Genomic DNA, 23,395 nt, shown 5'->3' with positions numbered 1-23,395 from the left:
GCAGTGAATTAGTTCCCATGGATGAACGAGTTTGCTCATCTCTAGTTTGCGGAGGTAAAAGTCCACAGCGTACACTTTCCGTATGGTCGATTTTAGTTGCCACTAGAAATTTCAAAAAATTACATTCCAACAAATAAAATTCATGAAGTAAGACACTTCGATATTGTTTTTAAGTAAAGAAAATATTAAGCTCTGAACAGTGTTTGAACTCAGAACGTTCTGCTTAGCAGTAAAACATCTTCACCAGTACACTAACACAGCTCAGCATTCAACAGACTTCCTTGAGGACTTTAAAGAATCACGCAGTATACGAACAAACACTGTTGGTATGACTATGAATTACTCACGTTTCGTCGAAGTACATCAGGAAATAAACAATTATCGCTGTTCTTTACTGCGAAAAAGCGGTTAGTGAGAATGAATTTCCTTGCTATCGCCTGAATTAGGAAGCTTATTGCTTGTTTGGTTTAATTAATTAATAGAATATGAAGCAATTGGTATGAAGAATGCTTTTTCCAAACATTCTTTTATAGAAAATCTTCTATCAAGACATTGCTTTTGTTCAATTACTTTATTTATGACTGAACGTTTCTAAAACTGAAGACACTCGTCCGTGCTCTGCACTGCAGTCGAACTCTGGCAACGTCGTTCTCTGTTCACTGGCTGACTGTGTTTTGTAACGTCAGATGCGCTGAACGCACCTAAACTCGGCCGCCGTCGTAAATGACGCGCACTTTAGCGTCAGTGAAATGTTTTTGAGTGACAGGAGATACACGAAAGAAATCGCTGGTGTACCAGGTACGAGAAATTTTTGCCGCGAGACGTTCTTGTGTATGTTGTCTGAAGGTCATTCAAGGCTTTTGTCATTAAAGGTAATCAACGACACCGTGCACACAACGCTGTGCGATTGTGTTAACTTCTGGTTCATTTATAAATATCCACGGAGCCACTCGCTAACAGGACACATACACCTATTCTTGAAATGAGCCCTTTTGTTCTGGCACAGCTCTCTGTTGGGATAACTCGAGACTACGAATGCCTGGCTCGTGCTCACCCGTCCGCCACATTAAACCTGAGAATACTTTCGTCCCCCTGGTGATAGTTTCAACAGTAGCAGGGACACGGCCGCTGCTGAGAGACCGGTTTTAGACGCAGCGCTTATCCCAGGTGACTTCATTACCAGCGGAGAGCGGAGCAGTTAGCTTTTACTGCCAATGAGCGAGCCGTCCCCCCCTCCCTTCCCCCCCCCCCCCTTTCCTTCGTCTGCTGTGTACTCCCACTTGGTTTCTGCCTCCTTACTCGCCGAGGAGGGATCGTGCGATCGAAGAGAAGTTCGTCCACGAGGAACAGGGAGTACGTGGCAGCCGACAGCTCTCAGACGACGTTTAAGCAACAGTCGTAACTGACGTATTTTAGACTATTAATAACGTAATAGAAGGTAGTTCTGGCATTTTGGAAGACTAAGAACGTGACATTGCTATCCTGAGTGAAAGTGAAGAAGGAATTAAATGATCTGCTGAACGGAATGAACAGTCTAATGAGTACAAAGTATGGTTTGAGAGTAAAACGGAGGAAGACGTAGGTAATGAGAAGTAGTAGAAATGAGAACAGCGAGAAACTTAACATCAGGATTGATGGTCACGAAGTCAATGAAGTTAAGGAATTCTGCTACCTAGGCAGTAAAATAACGAATGACGGACGGAGCAAGGAGGACATCAAAAGCAGACTCGCTTTTGGCAAAAAAGGCATTTCTGGCCAAGAGAAGTCTACTAATATCAAATACCGGCCTTAATTTGAGGAAGAAATTTCTAAGGATGTACGTCTGGAGTACAGCATTGTATGGTAGTGAAACATGGACTGTGGGAAAACCGGAGCAGAAGAGAATCGAAGCATTTAAGATGTGGTGCTATAGACGAATGTTGAAAATTAGGTGGACTGATAAGGTAAGGAATGAGGAGGTTGTACGCAGAATCGGGGAGGAAAGGAATATGTGGAAAACACTGATAAGGAGAAGGGACAGGATGATAGGACATCTGCTAAGACATGAGGGAATGACTTCTATGGTACTAGAGGGAGCTGTAGAGGGCAAAAACTGTAGAGGAAGACAGAGATTGGAATACGTCAAGCAAATAATTGAGGACGTAGGTTGCAAGTGCTACTCTGAGATGAAGAGGTTAGCACACGAAAGGAATTCGTGGCGGGCCGCATCAAACCAGTCAGTAGACTGATGACCAAAAAAAAAAAAAAAAAAAGAACGTTAATGAAACCACCGCTTCACTTGGGATAATGATTCCCACACATTTCGCGGTCGGAGACGACAGAGGGCAGTGTGATAACAACAGGACGACGTTCTTGAGAAAAATGGTCATAGCTGCCAACTCCTGGGCGGTTCGGTCTCATCCTAAGGACATCAAAGGGCTGCAACCGCACTCAAAGTGTTCTCACTCCTTTGGAGTATAGCGTGACAGCACTTTCTCTGTGCCATACATAGTGGAACCACTAGTGACAGCTCAAAACCATGCAAAGAAATTTAAATATGATCCGAAGCAGATAAGTGTTTTCACCCCTCCTTTTCCGCGCCCTCTTGTAGCATCATCACAGGAGGGCTCGGCATCGTCATATGAGTGAGTAAAATGGCAAAAGTGTCCTCTAAGAGCCCTACAATTCGGCAACATTACCGATACCATCCACACACCTTTGTTGAGCAATTTGAAAATGTACCTTTCAGAAACTCTGACACCAATTCAGTATCGCGGCTGCCCTAGCGCCTTAAGATAGCCAGACATCACTCGAGGGGACCATACTGTGGTTCAGGTCGAAAAAAAATCGATTTTCGGTTTTCATCATATTTCGATAGATTAAGGTTTTATTTAGGTACACTGAAAAGGATTTTGCTTAAAAAAATTTTTTTCGAGCATTTACAGAGCATTTTCCTACCACATGTGTTTATGTACCACGCCCACTTTTCTGTCACCCACTGTCAATCCACCCACTGTCAACTCTAAGCCACATGGAGATGCCATTATTAGCAAAATAGAATGTGTAGGCCATGTTCAAAAACGTTTGGGAACAAGGCTGAGAAAAGTAACTGTTGATATGAGAGGAAAAAAAAATTAGAAAATGGAAAATTGTTGACCGCACAGGGTCGGTTAACTAAAATTGAAATAGAAAACTTGCAGGTATACTATGGGCAGGCAATTAGGAGAAATAAAGAAAATCTGGAGGCAATGAAGAGAGATGTTTGGGCCATATTCTTCCATAAGTCCTCTACTGATGATAAGCCATGTCATGGTTTGTGTCCATCAGGAGAAAATTCGTGGTGCAATTACAATAGGGCCCAGGCAACTGGAGAATCTTATTCTCACCAGCATTCTCTTCCTGCTACTGTTATTACAGAATTAAACCTGTTTTCAGAGACTTGGCTCATCCTGACCTTCTGAGGAAATGTTTGCCTGGGCAGACACAGAATCCAAACGAATGTTTCAACAGCGTAATTTGGAACCGCCTTCCTAAAACTGTACTTGTAGGCATGCATACAATGAAACTAGGAGTTCATGATGCTATTATTACGTTCAATTGTGGTAATATTGAAAAGTGTTGGGTCCTGAAAAAACTGGGAATTAATCCTGGTGAAAATCTGATGACTGGGATGCAACATTGCGATAAAATGAGGACAGCCGATGCAGACAGGCCAAGAAAGCAAGACAAACATCCGGGAAGGTGAGAAAGAAGCTGGAAGACCTGCCAGAAGCCAAAGAAGGGCCATCATATGCAGCAGGACAGTTTTAATTAACCGTAAGTAACAAATTTCAAAAGTTTTTTCTTTAAAGTCAATTTCCCACACACTAAAATTTTCAGTGCATATGCCCATTATATCAGAAACTATCACAGATAAATGAATGAAATTTTCAGAGACTCTGCATAACATAAAAATCCACGTCTGGTACTATATTCATTAATATTCCTCAATTAGGAAGTTAACAAAAAATATTTTCAGCTGAAAAAACTTAATATTTTTGTTAATAAATTTAAAAAAGTATTTCGTAAGAACTATAAAATGGATAATGTAGATATTAGTCCACTTGACTATTAGCATCATGTAACATACAGTAAAAATATTAAGGTCCTGCATCAAATAGTTTTTTCAGAAATACTTGCCTAAATTAACATGGGTTAGATAGGCAGGGTGTGGTCTCCTTAAGATTAAGGAAGGCGTTGCCTAACCGATTCTGCGCGGCGGTGCGTCTAAAATGTTTTCCTCAGTCACGCGGAAAGAAACCGCGTGATTTCAAAGCTAGATGTCGCGGTTCTAACGTCCACTGTAGAGGCATTAAAAGAAGGGGTGAAATGGGCGTAAGACCTTCCCACCGGTGACGCAGTGGGTTAGGCAGAATTGAGGCGAAATTTGGTGCGATTGCAACATCATTAACCGACTTTGCAGCTCACATGAACTTCTTAGCTCTGGCTTTTTTTTTTCGTAGGTGTTGACACCTTACTGTTTGAAGTGCCACCAAGCAAGCTTTTGCATCGTTACAGAGGAAATTTGCAGACACCTTTGACACAAATTTCAAACTGATGCATTTCAGTGGGAGACAATTACGGGGTTTCGAATAAGTGATTTTTTAATTTTGGTGCGCAAGTGTATATATTTTGAGGCAGCATAAGTCGTAGCGCACAAATTACCCGCACTATACAGGGTGATTTTTCCCACCGTGTGCAAACTCTAGGGATTGATCGATGAGAGGATACGGAACAAACAACGCGTTATGAATGAAATTTTCACTCTACAGCGGAGTGTGCGCTAATATGAAACTTCCTGGCAGATGAAAACTGTGTGCCGGACCGAGACTCGAACTCGGGATCTTTGCCTTTCGCGGGCAAGTGCTCTACCAAGTGGCGGAATTTATGCTGTGAGGCCGGGGCGTGAGTCGTGCTTGGGTAGCTCAGTTGGTATAGCACTTGGCTGAAAAAAGGCAAAGGTCCCGAGTTCGAATCTCGGTTCGGCACACAGTTTTAATCTGCCAGGAAGTTTCATATCAGCGCACACTCCGCTGTAGAGTGAAAATTTCATTCTAGAAACAACCCCCAGGCTGTGGCTAAGCCATGTCTCCGCAGTATCCGTTCTTCCAGGAGTGCTAGTTCTGCAAGGTTCGCAGGAGAGCTTCTGTGAAGTTTGGAAGGTAGGAGTCGAGGTACTGGCGGAATTAAAGCTGTGAGGACGGGGCGTGAGTCGTGCTTGAGTAGCTCAGTTGGTAGAGCACTTGCCCGCGAAAGGCAAAGGTCCAGAGTTCGAGTCTCTGTCTGGCACACAGTTTTAACCTGCCAGGAAGTTTCAACGTGCAATGAACTTACGTCCGGAAATGCATTGTTTCCATGCTAGAGACCATTATTCAATCATACATAGCTAAAGGCTGCGGTCTAATAAGTGCTGTACCGTGCAGCCACAGTTACAGTATGTGTTGAAAATGGTTTCCATGTGGGTCAATGCACGCTCGTACACGCCGTAGCACGTTCTGTCTCACACGTTCACATCAGCCAGGCTGCATCCGAACAGTGTCAAAGGCAGTACGAATACGTTGCCCTAGCGTCTCGACATCTGGAATGGGCTCTGCATACACGATACTTTTGAGATGGCCTCTAACCAGAAATCGCACGGCTTGAGATCCGGTGAACATGCAGCTGGGCCCCGTCGTCCGATGCATCCACCAGGGAAGACACGACTGAGCTGCGTCCGGACGTCAACGGCGATGTGGGCTGAAGCACCGTCATGTAGCAGCCACATAGCCCTTCGAATCAACAGTTGCTCTTCTTCCAGCAGGGCAGGCAAAGTCACCCGCAAGAAACGCCAATTGTACCGGCCTGTACAACGTGGAAAGAAGACTGGTCCCCCAAATATGGTCGCCCACTATCCTGGCCCACACAATGCGGCTGCACCGATGCTGATGATTCGCTGTCGGCTTACAATGGACGTTCTGCATACTGTCCCACAGATGAGTGTTAAGAAAGTTCACATACCGCTCAGCGTAAAGGTAGCCTCATCTGTGAATAGGATGGATGACGCAAATCCCGGAATCGTGGTTGCCTTGTGAAGGAACCAGTGACAAAACTGCTCCCGATGCGAAAATTCTGTCGCTAGTAAGCCCTGCACACGCTGTAAATGGAACTGTAGTAACAATTGTCATGGAGAATGTTCCACACTGTCGTCTGGACTACGCTGCACTGCCTGGTATTGACACGGCGGCCGCCTTGCACAGTGTTAACCACATTTTCATCTAAGTCTGGTGTCCGAACATTTCGGGTACGACCTTCGTGATTTCCTACTTCGTCAGACAAATAGCGAAACACTGCAGTAAATGTTGATTGCTGTGGTAGTTGTCGCCGGGGATAAGTCTCCCGATACAACCATGCTAGCCGCCGCCCATCGCCATTTGCCTTTGTGTAAGTCAACACCATGTCGGCAAGCTCTCAATTCGAATACGGAACCATTATGCACAAGGCTATATCACATCCATCACAAGGTGAATCAGCCAATTACTGTGGCCGGAGAGGGCGCTAGGGCGTGACGTATGAGGAACGGTACCACCCTCTAGGAGGAAACCATGCACATGTGACCGGCCGCGGTGGCCGAGCGGTTCTAGGCGATTCAGTCCAGAACCGCATGACTGCTACGGTCGCAGGTTCGAATCCTGCCTCGGGCATGGATGTGTGTGATGTCCTTAGATTAGTTAGGCTTTAACCTCAGATGTTAAGTCCCATGGTGCTGAGAGCCATTTGAACCATGCACGTGTAACTGTGGTTGCGTGCTACAGTGTGTCTTAGGCCGCAGTCTCTGTAACAGAGTATGATTGAATAAATGGTCTCTAGCATGGAAACCATGCATTTCCGGACATAAGTTCATTACACGTATTTTGCTCCATGTCCCCTCATCGATCAATCCCTAGAATTTGTACACAGTGGAAAAATTCACCCTGTATTTACCCAGTATTTGAGAGTGAGAGCACTTACACATAAATTCAAATCTTTTCTAAACATTTTCATTAATTTTTTGGGTGGATATTTCGAAACTAATGAAACTAAAATAATTAAGGGTTTTCAGTCTTCAGTGATAAAGGTATCACATTCTCAACGTTAAGTATTTAACCCATTAGTACCATTTGTAAAGTAATCGGACGTTCGAAGCTGTTTTATAAGTGGGATTCCTATTTCTGCAAGAAACAGGGGGTATGGGGAGAGGACTGTTACTGGTACTTTCATAACATGCAACTTACCATACAGAAACATCCAAATACGATAATTCTTTAACTACCAATACGTTGTTTCCCGTCGTATTATTACATCAAATCGTACCAGAAACTATGCATTTTCGAGAGATCATGACTCTGCTGCTGCTTTGAAACAGCATATCACATTAAGGCGGTGAAGATATAATATAGAACATAACAAATATGGGCTTCCAACTGCAAACGACGTTATTCAATATAGCGTCTTCCAAGTTCTGTTTGTGACAGAATGCGACCTTGTGTCTGATTGGCGACGTTCCTCTATGAAGCAAAGTCTGGCCTATTCAGTCTTCCCCGCATCAGAATTCTTAATGCGTAAAATTCCACATTATTACGCCACAAAACTCGTCGAGCTCCACATCCACAAACGCTTTCGAGTTCCGTGCGAGGAAGGCTTTAGTGTAGCTGGCAAGAACCTGTTTGAGAAATGACTTCCAGTCTCACTGCGACCATTCGTACCGCCACCTTCATATATCTTCATCTACATCTACGTGATTACTCTGCTATTCAGAATAAAGTGCCTGGCAGAGGGTTCAATGAACCGCCTTCAAGCTGTCTCTCTACCGTTCCACTCTCGAACGGCACGCGGGAAAAACGAGCACTTAAATTTTTCTGTGCGAGCCCTGATTTCTCTTATTTTATCGTGATGGTCATTTCTCCCTATGTAGGTGGGTGCAACAGAATGTTTTCGCAATCGGAGGAGAAAACTGGTGATTGAAATTTCATGAGAAGATCCCGTCGCAACGAAAAACGCCTTTGTTTTAATGATTTCCACTCCTATTCACTTATCATGTCTGTGACACTATCTCCCCTATTTCGCGATAATACAAAACGAGCTGCCCTTCTTTGTACTTTTTCGATGTCATCCGTCAGTCCCACTTGATGCGCATCCCACATCGCACAGCAATACTCCAGAATAGGGCGGACAAACGTGGTGTAAGCAGTTTCTTTAGTAGACCTGTTGCACCTTCTAAGTGCTCTGCCAATGAATCGCAGTCTTTGGTTTTCTCTACCCACAATATTATCTATGTGATCGTTCCAATTTAGGTTATTTTTAATTGTACTCCCTAAGTATTTAGTTGAATTTACAGCCTTCAGATTTGTGTGACTTGCCGCGTAATCGAAATTCAGCTGATTTCTTTTAGTACTCATGTGAATAACTTCACACTTTTCTTTATTCAGGGTCAACTGCCACTTTTCGCACCTTACAGATGTCTTATCTAAATCATTTTGCAAGTCATTTTGGTTATCTGATGACTTTATAAGATGGTAAATGACAGCACCATCTGCAAACATCTAAGACGGCTACTCAGATTGTCTCCTATGTCATTGATACAGATCAGGAACAATAGAGGGCCTAAAGCACTTCCATGGGAAACGCCGGACATCACTTCTGATTTACTCGATGACTTTCCGTCTATTACTACGAACTGTGACCTTTCTGACAGAAAATCACGAATCCAGTCGCACAACTAAGGCGATACTCCGTAAGCACGCAGTTTGGTTAGAAGGTGCTTGTGAGGAACGGTGTCGTAAGCCTTCTGTAAATCTAAAAACATGGAATCAATTTGACATCCCCTGTCGATAGCACTTTTTACTTCATGAGTATAAAGAGCTAGTTGTGTTTCACAAGAACGATATTTTCTGAATCCGTGCTGACTATGTGTCAATAAATCGTTTTCTTCGAGGTACTTCATAATGTTCGAATACAGTATATGTTCCAAAACCCTACTGCAAATCGACGTTAGTGATATAGGCCTCTAATTCAGTGGATTACTCCTACTTCCCTTTTTGGGTATTGGTGTGACTTGAGCAATTTTCTAGTCTTTAGGCATGGATCTTTCTGTGAGCGAGTGGTTGTATATAACTGGTAAATATGGAGCTATATTATCATCATACTCTGAGAGGAACCTGACTGGTATGCAATCTAGACTGGAGGCCTTGCCTTTATTAAGTGATTTAAGCTGCTTCTTTACTCCGAGGATATCTACTTCTATTCTCATCTTGGCAGTTGTTCTTGATTGGAATTCAGTAATATTTACTTAGTCTTCTTTGGTGAAGGAGTTTCGGAAAACCGTGTTTAATAGCTCTGCTTTAGTGGCACTGTCATCAGTGACATCACTGTTGCGCAGTGAAGATATTGATTGCGTCTTGCCACTGGTGTGCTTTGTGTATGACCAGAATCTCTTTCGGTTTTATGCCAGATTTCGAGACAGAATTTCGTTGTGGATATCATTAAAAGCATCTCGCATTGAAGTACGCGCTGTATTTCGAATTTCTGTAAAATTTTGCCAATCTTGGGGATTTTGCGGTTTTTTTTAAATTTGGCATGCTTTTTTCGTTGCTTCTGCAACAACGATCTGACCCGTTTTGTGTACCATGGGGAATCATTACCACTACATATTAATTTATGTGGTATATATCTCTCAATTGCTGTCGATATTATCTCTTTGAAAACATTCCACTAATTTTCTTCAATTACATGATGAGATCGGAAGGAGTGAAGACTGTCTCTTAAAAAGGTGTTAAGAGTATTTTCATCAGTTTTTCTTAAATAGATGTACAGGGTTATTACAAATGATTGAAGCGATTTCACAGCTCTACAATAACTTTATTATTTGAGATATTTTCAGAATGCTTTGCACGCACATACAAAAACTCAAAAAGTCTTTTTAGGCATTCACAAATGTTCGATATGTGCCCCTTTAGTGATTCGGCAGACATCAAGCCGATAGTCAAGTTCCTCCCACACTCGGCGCAGCTTGTCCCCATCAATGAGTTCGAAAGCATCGTTGATGACAGCTCGCAGTTCTGGCACGTTTCTTGGTAGAGGAGGTTTAAACACTGAATCTTTCACATAACCCCACAGAAAGAAATCGCATGGGGTTAAGTTGGGAGAGCGTGGAGGCCATGACATGAATTGCTGATCATGATCTCCACCACGACCGATCCATCGGTTTTCCAATCTCCTGTTTAAGAAATGCCGAACATCATGATGGAAGTGCGGTGGAGCACCATCCTGTTGAAAGATGAAGTCGGCGCTGTCGGTCTCCAGTTGTGGCATGAGCCAATTTTCCAGCATGTCCAGATACACGTGTCCTGTAACGTTTTTTTTCGCAGAAGAAAAAGGGGCCGTAAACTTTAAACCGCGAGATTGCACAAAACACGTTAACTTTTGGTGAATTGCGAATTTGCTGCACTAATGCGTGAGGATTCTCTACCGCCCAGATTCGCACATTGTGTCTGTACACTTCACCATTAAGAAAAAATGTTGCTTCATCACTGAAAACAAGTTTCGCACTGAACGCATCCTCTTCCATGAGCTGTTGCAACCGCGCCGAAAATTCAAAGCGTTTGACTTTGTCTTCGGGTGTCAGGGCTTGTAGCAATTGTAAACGGTAAGGCTTCTGCTTTAGCCTTTTCCGTAAGATTTTCCAAACCGTCGGCTGTGGTACGTTTAGCTCCCTGCTTGCTTTATTCGTCGACTTCCGCGGGCTACGCGTGAAACTTGCCCGCACGCGTTCAACCGTTTCTTCGCTCACTGCAGGCCGACCCGTTGATTTCCCCTTACAGAGGCATCCAGAAGCTTTAAACTGCGCATACCATCGCCGAATGGAGTTAGCAGTTGGTGGATCTTTGTTGAACTTCGTCCTGAATTGTCGTTGCACTGTTATGACTGACTGACGTGAGTGCATTTCAAGCACGACATACGCTTTCTCGGCTCCTGTCGCCATTTTGTCTCACTGCGCTCTCGAGCGGTCTGGCGGCAGAAACCTGAAGTGCGACTTCAGCCGAACAAAACTTTATGAGTTTTTCTACGTATCTGTAGTGTGTCGTGACCATATGTCAATGAATGGAGCTACAGTGAATTTATGAAATCGCTTCAATCATTTGTAATAGCCCTGTACTTTGCGTTTCTTTTTGATGGTTGTAGGTGTTACGGTATTCACAGTTTTCCAGGTGACCGACTTATCTCTCTCGTCCCTCGATGGAAAAGGTAAAAGGTTTTGTTCCGTCGCATAAAACAGAAAATGCACTTCCGGACCGACGATTCCAAGATACGAACATCAGCGTGGAAATAATGATTACGGTATTGGTTCGAAGGTATGTAGAAGTGAGTAAAATTTAAAGGCGACTATTTTGAGAAATAATAAATCAGTTTAGGGCAAAAACTGTTTTTTGCATTGTTTTTGCAAAAATAAATAAAAATGTAAAATGTGTCCCTTGTATACCAATATTCTTGCTGTGTCCATCTCAGTACACTTGCAGTGTCCTCAGTAAACCCCACTCACTATCATCCAGTTATGCTAAGCTCTCAATTCTGGGAGTAATACCTGTAGCGTATCGCGAACCATAAAAGCGCTCAACACGCGGCCTCATCCCAACGACATACATGGTATCTCGCTGTACTCAGCGCTGATTGCACTGAACGACCTGGAGCGATCTTCGCCTCGCAGTTCAGATAAACCTGCCACCATCGCGTATGAAAAACTCCCCCCCCCCTCCGCTCTCTCTCTCTCTCTCTCTCTCTCTCTCTCTCTCTCTGTGTGTATTGCTCCCTCGCTCTCTCTATTCCCTGGTATGATTCCCATTTCAGCGACCCACGTATGATGGGCACTCACTTATCTAGGATTAGCAGTTGGAGTATTTCACTGGCTTCATGCGATATCTGTTGCCGTATCGTCACCTACGCTAAAGTTAGAGAGAAAATCGTGTACAGTATCCACATACGAATCGCTTAAATTCTGTGCTGAGCATTTTTGTGCTTTAACTGCTGTGTATAGTTGATATGTGTGAAATGAGGGATCAGCCCGCCATTTACCTAGATGGAAGTGTCCAGTACGAAATACTGGCAAACACGAGGGCCACTGAGATTATTCGGGCAGCACGCCTTTGGTGCTTATAACGCAGCCGTCGAGATTTACTGTTTAATTATCATTCCTAGTGATCAGGAACGTATCGGATTCCAGTGCTGCGTTACAACAAAAATTTTATAATGCACGAATAAAGGGAGTACTTCGCTTTTGGGTTCACGATACTAAAAGTGCTCACACGATATATTCTACAAAACTGCATTTGCGTAACACCAATATAGCACACTAATAATCCACGCACCTATTCATACAAACTGCATTACTGATGATGACAATACACCATTATGCTGTGCAGCTAATAAAAGGTAATCAGAAAGATTTCAAGAAATGAATTTAAATAAATTTCAGCGCCAAGTAGTATCACTGATTCGAATTTGTCCTTCCATAGCAAATTAATGGCTGCTACTTTGTCAAGATAGATTAATTAAGATTAATAAAGGTTAAGATGAACTTAGTAAAGGCAGTTTCGTCTTCTTTAGGATGAATTTGTCTTATTAGAGTGGAGGAAGGGGGGAGTGGAGAAATATAATAAATGTTAAGATTGACTTTAACAAAGGCGGTTTCGTATACTTCAGACTCAATATGTCTAATTAGGGTGGGTGGGGAGGAGGATACAGTTATTAACCAGGGAGTAAGCCAAGAGCGTGTATTATCACCCACTCTTTTTAACATTTGAACGGACGGTATCCCACACATCTGAAGAATCTCAGGTACAACCTGAAATTAAGTAATGGAGGACCATTTTAAACGTGCCAACTTATGCTGATGACATAGTGATTGTGCTAAACACTGAAGACGATTTTCAAATAAGTATTTATCTACTACAAACGATTTGTAAAGTATGTAACTTTCAAATTTCTACTTCTAAAATCCATAATCATGGCAGTCCAAGGCACACATTCAGTAGGAGCAAACATTACTTTGGATGACAGAATTCTAGAACAGGTTCAAAATTTTAGTAGTTTAGGCCACGATATCTCGTGTGATTACAATAGGGATATAACTGCCTATTGGCATCTGCCTCGGGTTCTTCGGGCGACGTTCATCTAATGATTTTACTGACGTTTCGCCAGCACGAGTGGCTGGCATTGTCAAAGTTTCACCCTACATTGACGGTGGTGAAGCTTTGACAATGCCAGCCACTCGTGTTGGCGAAACGTCAGTAAAATCATTAGATGAACGTCGGCCGAAGAACCCGAGGCAGAGCCCAATAGGCAGTTTGTCAACAAGTGGCCACGAAAGCCTTAACAATTTTGTAATAGAGATATAGATAGTATATTAGAAAGATACCAGACAATGTGCAGAACTATTCGAAGAACGCTGAAAATGGCGTGGTCCGAAACACAGTTGAAACTGTAGAAGATGAGGGCAGTGTCGGTTACCCTACGCGACAGTGAAGCGCGGACACTAAGACAGGAACACCACACCAACACAGCTGCCACAGAAATTAAATTCCTTATAGTTCTGCTGGAACGCACATGCCTTCATAAAGTAAGAAACCAAACCAGCTTATCGGGATCAGTTACAAATATTTGCAACACGGGAAAAGATAGACGAATGTAAAGCAAAGTGGGAACAACGCTTAGAAAGAATGAATAATGCAAGGATTCCGAAAAGTAGCGCTGCCATACAGACCTGTTGACCGAAAAGACCCAAGAAGACCAAGGAAAAGTTGGTCTGAGCCCAGAACAGGCCGAAAGGTATAATCCCTGAAAGGATGGATTAAATATAAGTAATCAGCAACTACTTCTATAAAACGAATTTTATTTCCTTGACTGGTTTCAGGCACTTAGTGCCCTTATTTATAAGGTTATAACTATCGAATTATTTGCGAGTGTCAAAAACAATATTCATGCAGCGTACTGCTGTGATCGTGTGGTTCTCGGTGCGTGTAGTGAATCACATGACCACTTCAGTCTTGTTTTTGACACTGGATGGATGGGGTGAGGGTGCGATGCAGGACAGAGTCATGCAAGAAGAAGACTGGCAAGATAGGAAGAGATGGCCACATTGAGTAAAAAACTGGCAGAAAGAAAAGAAGACTGAGTTTCGCCGTGGACAGCTTGTCGTATTACATGACCACAGATAAAACTAGTAACGAACAGCCATTATTAACGGGGTCCCCTTACATTGTGACATAATTGGTAACGTTAGAAATAAAAGGCAAATTTGTTTCCGCGACTTCATGGACTTGGGTTGCTGAATCGCGCCGGAGACCACTGTCGCTGCCACGTCCCTCGCTCCCACGTTCCAGTGCCAGTCTGGAAGCTCGCACGCTGCTCAATTGCGCCCTCAGTCTGTAGGAGGAGTTGTGGAGACGGGGGGGGGGGGGAAGGGGGAGGGGGATAGGGGGGCGCTTTGCCGCACCATTGAGCGGTGCGTTCGCGGCGTGTGATTTGAGGGTAGTCGCCCCGCGAACGCTCCAGTAGGGGCGCAGCCGTCTGCATTCTGCTCTGTTCCACGACCGTATCTGGCGTGCTGCAGGCATTACTTGCGCCACAGAACGTCGCTATCTCGCTTGTCACGAGGGGAGTCGGCCAGACAGAATGTACGGAGTATTTTTCTCATCACTAGAAATGCTAGGAAGACTGAGAGCGCTGTCACTAATTTTTCGAAAGTAACGAGGGTAACGTGGATATAAGGGGGCTCTTCAGTAAGTAATGTAACACACTCTTTTTTTCCGTCAGTTTCGGTTGAAAAAAAATGCAGAATTTGTTGTGAGACGTCATGGAATACTCCTCCTTCAGCCCCGTTTGCTTCATAGGGTTTCAGATAGGTGGAGGCGCTGTAAGAAGCTTTCAAAATTGCGTCTGAAATGGAGCAGCGTTCCAAGCTGTCAATGAGTTTCTTTCACCGGAAAACCAGAGCACAGTGGACAATCGTAGGCGTTTGCACGATGTCATCGAAGACATGTCAGTGAACAAAAGCAAGGTGAGTCGTTGGGCGAGGCTTCTGTCGTTATCATCGCAACAAGGTCGTGCAAACCTGTCCAATCTACCACATGCCGGTTGGTCGCACACAGCTGAGACTTCAGTAATGTTGGAATGTGCGGACAGTCTCATTCGAGGTGCTCGACCGATCGCAATGAAACACCTCGCTCCGCAGTTGCACGGTACTCAAAGGCGTGTCCACAGTGTTCATCGCCACCTAACAGAATACCATAAAGAGCGACGAAAGACAATCTGTGCTGAACTGCTTCCCGCTGCGAGGCTGATCATGAAAATTTTTTGTCGAACATCGCCATGGGTGATCAATGGGTGCGTCAGTTCGAACCGGAAACAAAATTGCAATCCATTTCTGAAGAAAAAGTTCAAAGCCAGACCCTCAGACGGTATAGTCATAGCGACGATCTTCTGAGACTGAAGGGGTTATTCTGTTTGACGTCCTCCCTCATAGTGCAACAGTCAACTAAAAAGTGTATTTTACCACACTCAAGAAATGGAAGAAACGACTTCAGGGTGACCGTCGCCAAAAATGTCCAAATGAACTTCTTTTCCTCCGTGACAACGCAAGGCCTCACACAAGTGTGCAACGTCATTGGCCTGTTTTTTCTCATATACCCAACAACCTGGATTTCGTACCTTCCGACTTCCATTTGCCTGGGCCAATGAAGAGTGCTTTCAGAGAGAAGCAGTATCTGGATGATGGGGAGGTTATTGAAATGAGGTCGACCAGTGGAGCGATAACATGCGGGCATCCTCACCCCCAATAAGGTACTGTAAGGCCATCGCATTGAACGAAGATTAAGTTGAAAAATAAGTACTTGTAAAAAAAAGAGTGGGGAATAATAGGGTGTACTGGAATCCTGGCGTATTGTGACGAGCCAGTTGCTCGGCCACCATTGACCAGACGTTTTCAGTAGGTGAGAGATCTGGAGAATGTGCTGGCCAGGGCAGCAGTCGAACATTTTCTGTATCCAGAAATGCCCGTACAGGACCTGCAACATGCGGTCGTGCTTTATCCTCCTGAAATGTAGGGTTTCGGAGGGATCGAATGAAGGGTAGAGCCACGGGTCGCAACACATCTTGATTGCAACGTCCAGTGTTCAAACTGCCGTCAATGCGAACACGAGGTGACTGAAACGTGTAACCAATGGCACCCCATAACATCACGCCGGATGATACGCCAGTATGGCGATGACGAATACACGCTTCCAATGTGCGTTCACCGCAATGTCGCCAAACACGGCTGCGACTATCATGATGCTGTAAACAGAACTTGGATTCATCCGAAAAAAATTACTTTTTGCCATTTGTGCACCCAGGTTCGTCGTTGAGTACACCATCGCAGGCGCTCCTGTCTGTGATGCAGCGTCAAGGGTAACCGCAGCCATGGTCTCCTAGCTGATAGTCCATGCTGCTGCAAACGTAGTCGAACTGTTCGTGCAGATGGTTGCTGTCTTGCAAACGTCCCCATCTGTTGACTCAGGGATAGAGACGTGGCTGCACGATCCGTTACAGCCATGCGGATAAGATGCCTGACATCTCGACTGCTAGTGATACGCGGCCGTTGGGATCCAGCAAGGCGTTCCGTATTACCCTCCTGAACCCACCGATTCCATATTCTGCTAAGAGTCATTGGATCTCGACCAACGCGAGCAGCAATGTCGCGATACGATAAACCGCAATCGCGATAGGCTACAACCCGACCTTTATCAAAGTCGGAAACGTGATGGTACGCATTTCTCCTCGTTACACGAGGCATCACAACAACGTTTCACCAGGCAACGCCGGTCAACTGCTGTTTGTGTATGAGAAATCGGTTGGAAACTTTCCTCATGTCAGCACGTTGTAAGTGTCGCCACCGGCGCCAACCTTGTGTGAATGTTCTGAAAAGCTAATCATTTGGATATCACAGCATCGTCTTCCTGTCGGTTAAATTTCTCGTCTGTAGCACGTCATCTTCGTGGTGTAGCAATTTTAATAGCCGTCTTCTTCACACTCACACCAGCGACAACCACATCTGAGACCTTGTCATTTAGGCCGTTACTATGTTGAAGAAGCTTGAAATTAAAGAGTAATCTTTACCTTCAAGTATTAACTTTGAATTTTCGTTCTCAGAATCGATTAGGCCGGAAGTTATTTATGTCCTCGGGGGCTTGCATTTTCTGTGTACAGAATTGATGTTGTGATTTTTCCAACGATTGTCTCAAAACGAAAGCTATTTCGTCTCTTTTGAACAGAGGACGTCACTCCTCGCCCAATATTGACTGCAATATTTGCAACCCCTGAGGATATGTGCTGTCAGCTATTATTGTTTACCGACGTGCCGTCCGTCTGTCTGCAGCCCATCTATACTTTCGGCGTTAACCGTTTTCCGACTGCAGTCACACAGCAAAAATCGTTTCCTGCAAAGTCGCCGCCGCTGACAGCGGTAAATCATCCCGGGGGCAGCGGTGTCATTCTCTGACAGGTAGAGCTGCGGTTTTTAAAGCGCAGTTCATCTGCCCAGTTTAGACCCGAGGGAATACCACAACAGCTATGGCGGCGCGGCCAACTGTGCCACTCACACAGCACTTTTATGTACATTTCATATCGTTCAAAATTTTCCGCCTCGGCTGTTATTAAATGTTCCGTGTAATCATAACGTCGATGAAACCCTTCCAAGGACATCACACATATCCATGCCCGAGGCAGGATTCGAACCTGTGATATTAACGGTCGTGCAGTTCCAAACTGAAGCGCCTAGAACGGCTCGGCCACAGCGGCCGGCATCTAAAGACAAACTCTAAACTTTTTTTACAGGTTTCATAAACATTCTGTGCGTCCACCCTTCGCCACTCGGTAAAGACTAATCGGTAGTCTAGTTCTGCCCAAACCGAACGCAGGAGTAACAGCAAGAAAAGATTCTGCGACGCAGTCTCGCAAGTGTTCGTGGTTCTGCGGTAGAAGTTGTAACATCCCCCTTCCTAATCGGCCTACAGGACTGCGATATAACTGACCGTGATCGCATATGCCGAATGAAATTTTACAGCGAGTAAGGCTACCGCTGTCGAAGGAAAACAACACCGGTTATTTGTGAGGAAAGCGTACAATAGACCCTTCTGGAGGAAGAATATGTTCTAAAACTAATCGAAATACTGATGATAATTTTGAAATGGGTGGAATATACAGCATTCGCTCGCGAACTACACAGGGGGAAAAGAGTACCACGTAATATTTACTACAAAAATCGCTGATAACACAAAGAAAAAACTGGTTAGCTAAAAAGGGTATAATTAAACGGTCGCCAGCACGCTAGGGCAATGAATCTCCGGAATCTTAAGAAAGGTAATGTAAGTAGGCTGTTTATGTTTTCTTATTGGCAACGTTACGTAGCGCTCTGTACGAAAATCACTGGCTGTGCTGTGTGCAGTCTGTGGCTAGTTTGCATTGTTGTCTGCCATTGTAGTGTATGGCAGCGGCAGCTGGATGTGAACAGCGCGTAGCGTTGCGCAGTTGGGGGTGAGCCGCCAGCAGTGGTGGATGTGGGGAGAGAGATGGCGGAGTTTTGAAATTTGTTATACTGGATATTATGAACTGCTATATATATTATGACTATTAAGGTAAATACATTGTTTGTTCTCTATTAAAATCTTTCATTTGCTAACTATTCCTATCAGTAGTTAGTGCCTTCCGTAGTTTGAATCTTTTATTTAGCTGGCAGTAGTGGCGCTCGCTGTATTGCAGTAGTTCGAGTAACGGAGATTTTTGGTGAGGTAAGTGATTTGTGAAAGGTATAGATTAATGTTAGTCAGGGCCATTCTTTTGCAGGGATTTTTGAAAGTCAGATTGCGTTGCGCTAAAAATATTGTGTGTCAGTTTAAGCGCAGTCGTGTACAATTGTTCTATGGGGACGTTTCAGTAATAGCAAAGAAATTTAAGCAAATAATCACTGGCGTGGAAACAGAAGGTTGTCACGCTTTCCCACGGCACAATAGTTGACGAGAAAATAAATGAATCAGAAAGAACTGAGTTTGCTGTTACTCATTCTGAAATACTACGTTTTAAAAGTAAACTTACATGAAGCTGCCGGTTAAATAAATGTAACTAAAAAATTTTTATGTAAAAAAATTACTTTCAGTAATCACAGTGTTACGTAATGCAAAATATAGAAAGAGGCAAGCAATTCACTTTTGATTATTGAAAGACTGAATAGAATTTCCTTGAAGCAAATGAAGAACTGATTTCACTTTTAGTATAACAACAATAAAATACATACCGAGACAGCAGAAGCCACTCGCTAACCTAAGTACAGAATATACGATATCGCGTACTCTTAAATTGTGCTGTATGTTTAGTTATTAGTTCTGCCAGCGAAATTTTAAGTTACTTTCAGAGAATCAAGTTAATATTCAAAATTACAAATTATTTAAGCCTCTGTTATGCAACACAAGAATGAACATTTACTGAGGAAGAAAATTTAGACTGAAACTGGTCATTAGCAAACACACAAAACTGGCAGTAAATAGTTAATCAATTTTCATAATTTTACGACACCCTGTGATTACCTGGAAGGGAAAGGGACCCTGGCTGACAATAATGTCTGAGGACAATGAGAACACAGGTGCCCTGCAAGTTTCAATTATTGCAGGTTATTATTCAAGTTTGTCATACTTTGTGAAAGAAGCGTCTCTGGATCAGTTAGCAGTCTGACGATGTTGTAGCTGTGCGGACGAAACAGAACGTAGCCGACGACACTGCTGAGCGGCCGTTGTTGCTGCTGCTGCTGGATGAGAACCCCGAGTCGTCTCCAAAGCCACGGATAATTACGGGACAGGCAGCAGTTAGAAGCGCAGCTTCCACCGCCTGTCCACTCAAATACCGTGCTCTCAATATTCGTGGGTTACAAACCAGGCGCGCCTACACTGGCGCGAGCATAGCTGCACACCGCACTCTTTCATCACCAAAGCTGCTCTGCCTCCTCTCTGCTCGCAGCAGGACAAAGACTCTGCATACTCAAAGATAAACAACGGCACAGCTACTGCCATTTCGTAGTTGCTATCGATGCATGTAAATAAAGATCCCTTGGCTATTACCCAGCAATTTACAATATTTTCATTGTAATTACAATCAATTATATACAGGGTGAGTCACCTAGCATTACCGCTGGATATATTTCGTAAACCACATCAAATACTGACGAATCGATTCCACAGACCGAACGTGAGGAGAGGGGCTAGTGTAATTGGTTAATACAAACCATAAAAAAATGCACGGAAGTATGTTTTTTAACACAAACCTACGTTTTTTTTAAAATAGAACCCCGTTAGTTTTGTTAGCACATCTGAACATATAAACAAATACGTAATCAGTGCCGTTTGTTGCATTGTAAAATGTTATCTACATCCGGAGATATTGTAACCTAAAGTTGACGCTTGAGTACCACTCCTCCGCTGTTCGATCGTGTGTATCGGAGAGCACCGAATTACGTAGGGATCCAAAGGGAACGGTGATGGACCTTAGGTACAGAAGAGACTGGAACAGCACATTACGTCCACATGCTAACACCTTTTTATTGGTCTTTTTCACTGACGCACATGTACATTACCATGAGGGGTGAGGTACACGTACTCACGTGGTTTCTGTTTTCAATTACGGAGTGGAATAGAGTGTGTCCCGACATGTCAGGCCAATAGATGTTCAATGTGGTGGCCATCATTTGCTGCACACAATTGCAATCTCTGGCGTAATGAATGTCGTACACCCCGCAGTACATCTGGTGTAATGTCGCCACAGGCTGCCACAATACGTTGTTTCATATCCTCTGGGGTTGTAGGCACATCACGGTACACATTCTCCTTTAACATAGCCCACAGAAAGAAGTCCAGAGGTGTAAGATCACGAGAACGGGCTGGCCAATTTATGCGTCCTCCACGTCCTATGAAACGCCCGTCGAACATCCTGTCAAGGGTCAGCCTAGTGTTAATTGCGGAATGTGCAGGTGCACCATCATGCTGATACCACATACGTCGACGCATTTCCAGTGGGACATTTTCGAGCAACGTTGGCAGATCATTCTGTAGAATCGCGATGTATGTTGCAGCTGTTTGGGCCCCTGCAATGAAGTGAGGACCAATGAGGTGGTCGCCAATGATTCCGCACCATACATTTAGAGTCCACGGTCGCTGTCGCTCTATCTGTCTGAGCCAGCGAGGATTGTCCACGGACCAGTAATGCATGTTCCGTAGATTCACTGCCCCGTGGTTTTTGAAACCCGCTTCATCGGTAAACAGGTAGAACTGCAACGCATTCTCTGTTAATGCCCATTGACAGAATTGCACTCGACGATTAAAGTCATCACCATGTCCCTGCAGATGCTGCTCGCCGACCGTGGCCCGTGTTTGTTACAACACGCAACTGAACGTCGGAGGTTTCAAGCGTCAACTTTAGGTTACAATATCTCCGGATGTAGTTAACATTTTACAATGCAACAAACGGCACTGATTACGTATTTGTTTATATGTTCAGATGTGCTAACAAAACTAACGGGGTTCCATTTTAAAAAAACGTAGGTTTGTGTTAAAAAACATACTTCCGTGCATTTTTTTATGGATTGTATTAACCAATTACGATAGCCCCTCTTCTCACGTTCGGTCTGTGGAATCGGATCGTCAGTATTTGATGTGATTTACGAAATATATCCAGCGGTAACGTTAGATGACTCACCCTGTATAGTCAGAAATAAATACACAATTACATCGATAACGTATTAAATACAGTTTCTGTAATAAAGCTTACAGATTCAGAATCTACGGCGCAAAAGCCATTTAATCTGCATTTTCGGTTTTTCAATGTGGAACAAAATCACTGTCCCTGATGTAACTCCCAAGAAAAAATTGCCAGTCCAGCGACGTGGCGACGTCTCGTTCAGGTAGTCCCGTACATACCTGTTGAAGTTCCCAGGGGCACCTTCTGGTTGACAGATGAAATCCCCGCTATGAGTTTCTCAAGTTGTGGCATTAGCCGCATACAGAGACGGAAGTTAGCATCGACAATTCTCTCATCGAAGAAGAAGGGTCCGTAAACTGTCTTCTTGGACACAGCACATAACACGACAACTTCCCCGGAATTCCGGACGTGTTCCACAGTTCGATGCCGATTCTCTGTCCCTCATATACGTGTGGTGAATCGGTTGAGCTTTCACGGAAGACGAAAAATAGCTCCCTCGCTTAAATCAGTTTGGCTGCGGCGTCATGACTTTAAAGACGGCTGCAAGTATCAGCAAGTAATCGCAGACGGCACAATTTGTCGTCATCATTTACAGCTTCCACGGGCAGCTATTTGTTGGGCTTCACTCTTCATCGCTTACGAAGGATTTTCCCCTATGTTGCCTGAGACATATTCAGTTCTTCTGTATCTCGGCAGGTAGACTTCGTGGGACTTCGCAACATCACATCCCTCAGTCGGTGCACTGCATATTCTCAGACGCCCGCACAGACACGCCTGGAACGAACAATTATCCCCTCGAATTTCTTGTACTACTTCAGTACTTTACTGTAAACTGGTGGTGTCTTATGAAGCTTTCCACGGAAATCTCTATTTGCATAATCACTACCGATCGACAATGAGCGAATTCTAGGGCAAAATTTGCTTTCTCTGGCTGGTTCACCGCCATACTCAGCAAATCTTGTTGGTGGGGCCCGCTTCGCCCGGTTTCCAAAGTAACTCACCAGCACCACAACGTTAAAAAAATAAAAATATGAATAAAATTTAAAAAATACTTTTTTTCTTCCATTTATCGTATCATTTTCACCTTTTAGCCATTTACATATACAGATTTGTAAAATGCTTTTGGTGGACTTCATGATTACCCTGCATTTATTCAACACGATCGCGAGTTTCTCAAATTTCAGCTCACTAGGAAGTGCAATAAGCGCATATCGCTACTTTCTAGAGAACTCGGACCTCGTCTGAACCCCGTTTACATATTTCATGTTTCTATTACAATTTAGACATTGTATAAAGTTGGTGCTTCAGTTCGTAGCGTTTTGCATGTTGTTATTTTGGTTGCTATCGCTTTATTTTTCGATTTTTTATTTGTAATTCGCTGTTGCTATTTGAGTTCACATATTGTCGTTTTGTCATTTGGAAATAGTGAGTGGAGATGTGGGCGCTAGAAAATAGTGTCAAGTGGAGAAATCGGAACATTTCCGACATGTGCTTCGGGTCCAGCTCAATGGAGGGGCGTCAGCAGCGGAAGCGGCGAGGACCATTTGCGTCCTGTATGGGGAAAGTGCTACTGGACAGAAAATGGCTTTTT

This window comes from Schistocerca cancellata, chromosome 1 (genome assembly GCF_023864275.1).
Source record: "Schistocerca cancellata isolate TAMUIC-IGC-003103 chromosome 1, iqSchCanc2.1, whole genome shotgun sequence".
NCBI lineage: Eukaryota > Metazoa > Arthropoda > Insecta > Orthoptera > Acrididae > Schistocerca > Schistocerca cancellata.
The sequence above is the reverse complement of the archived record's forward strand: the minus strand, read 5'-3'. Positions refer to the sequence as shown.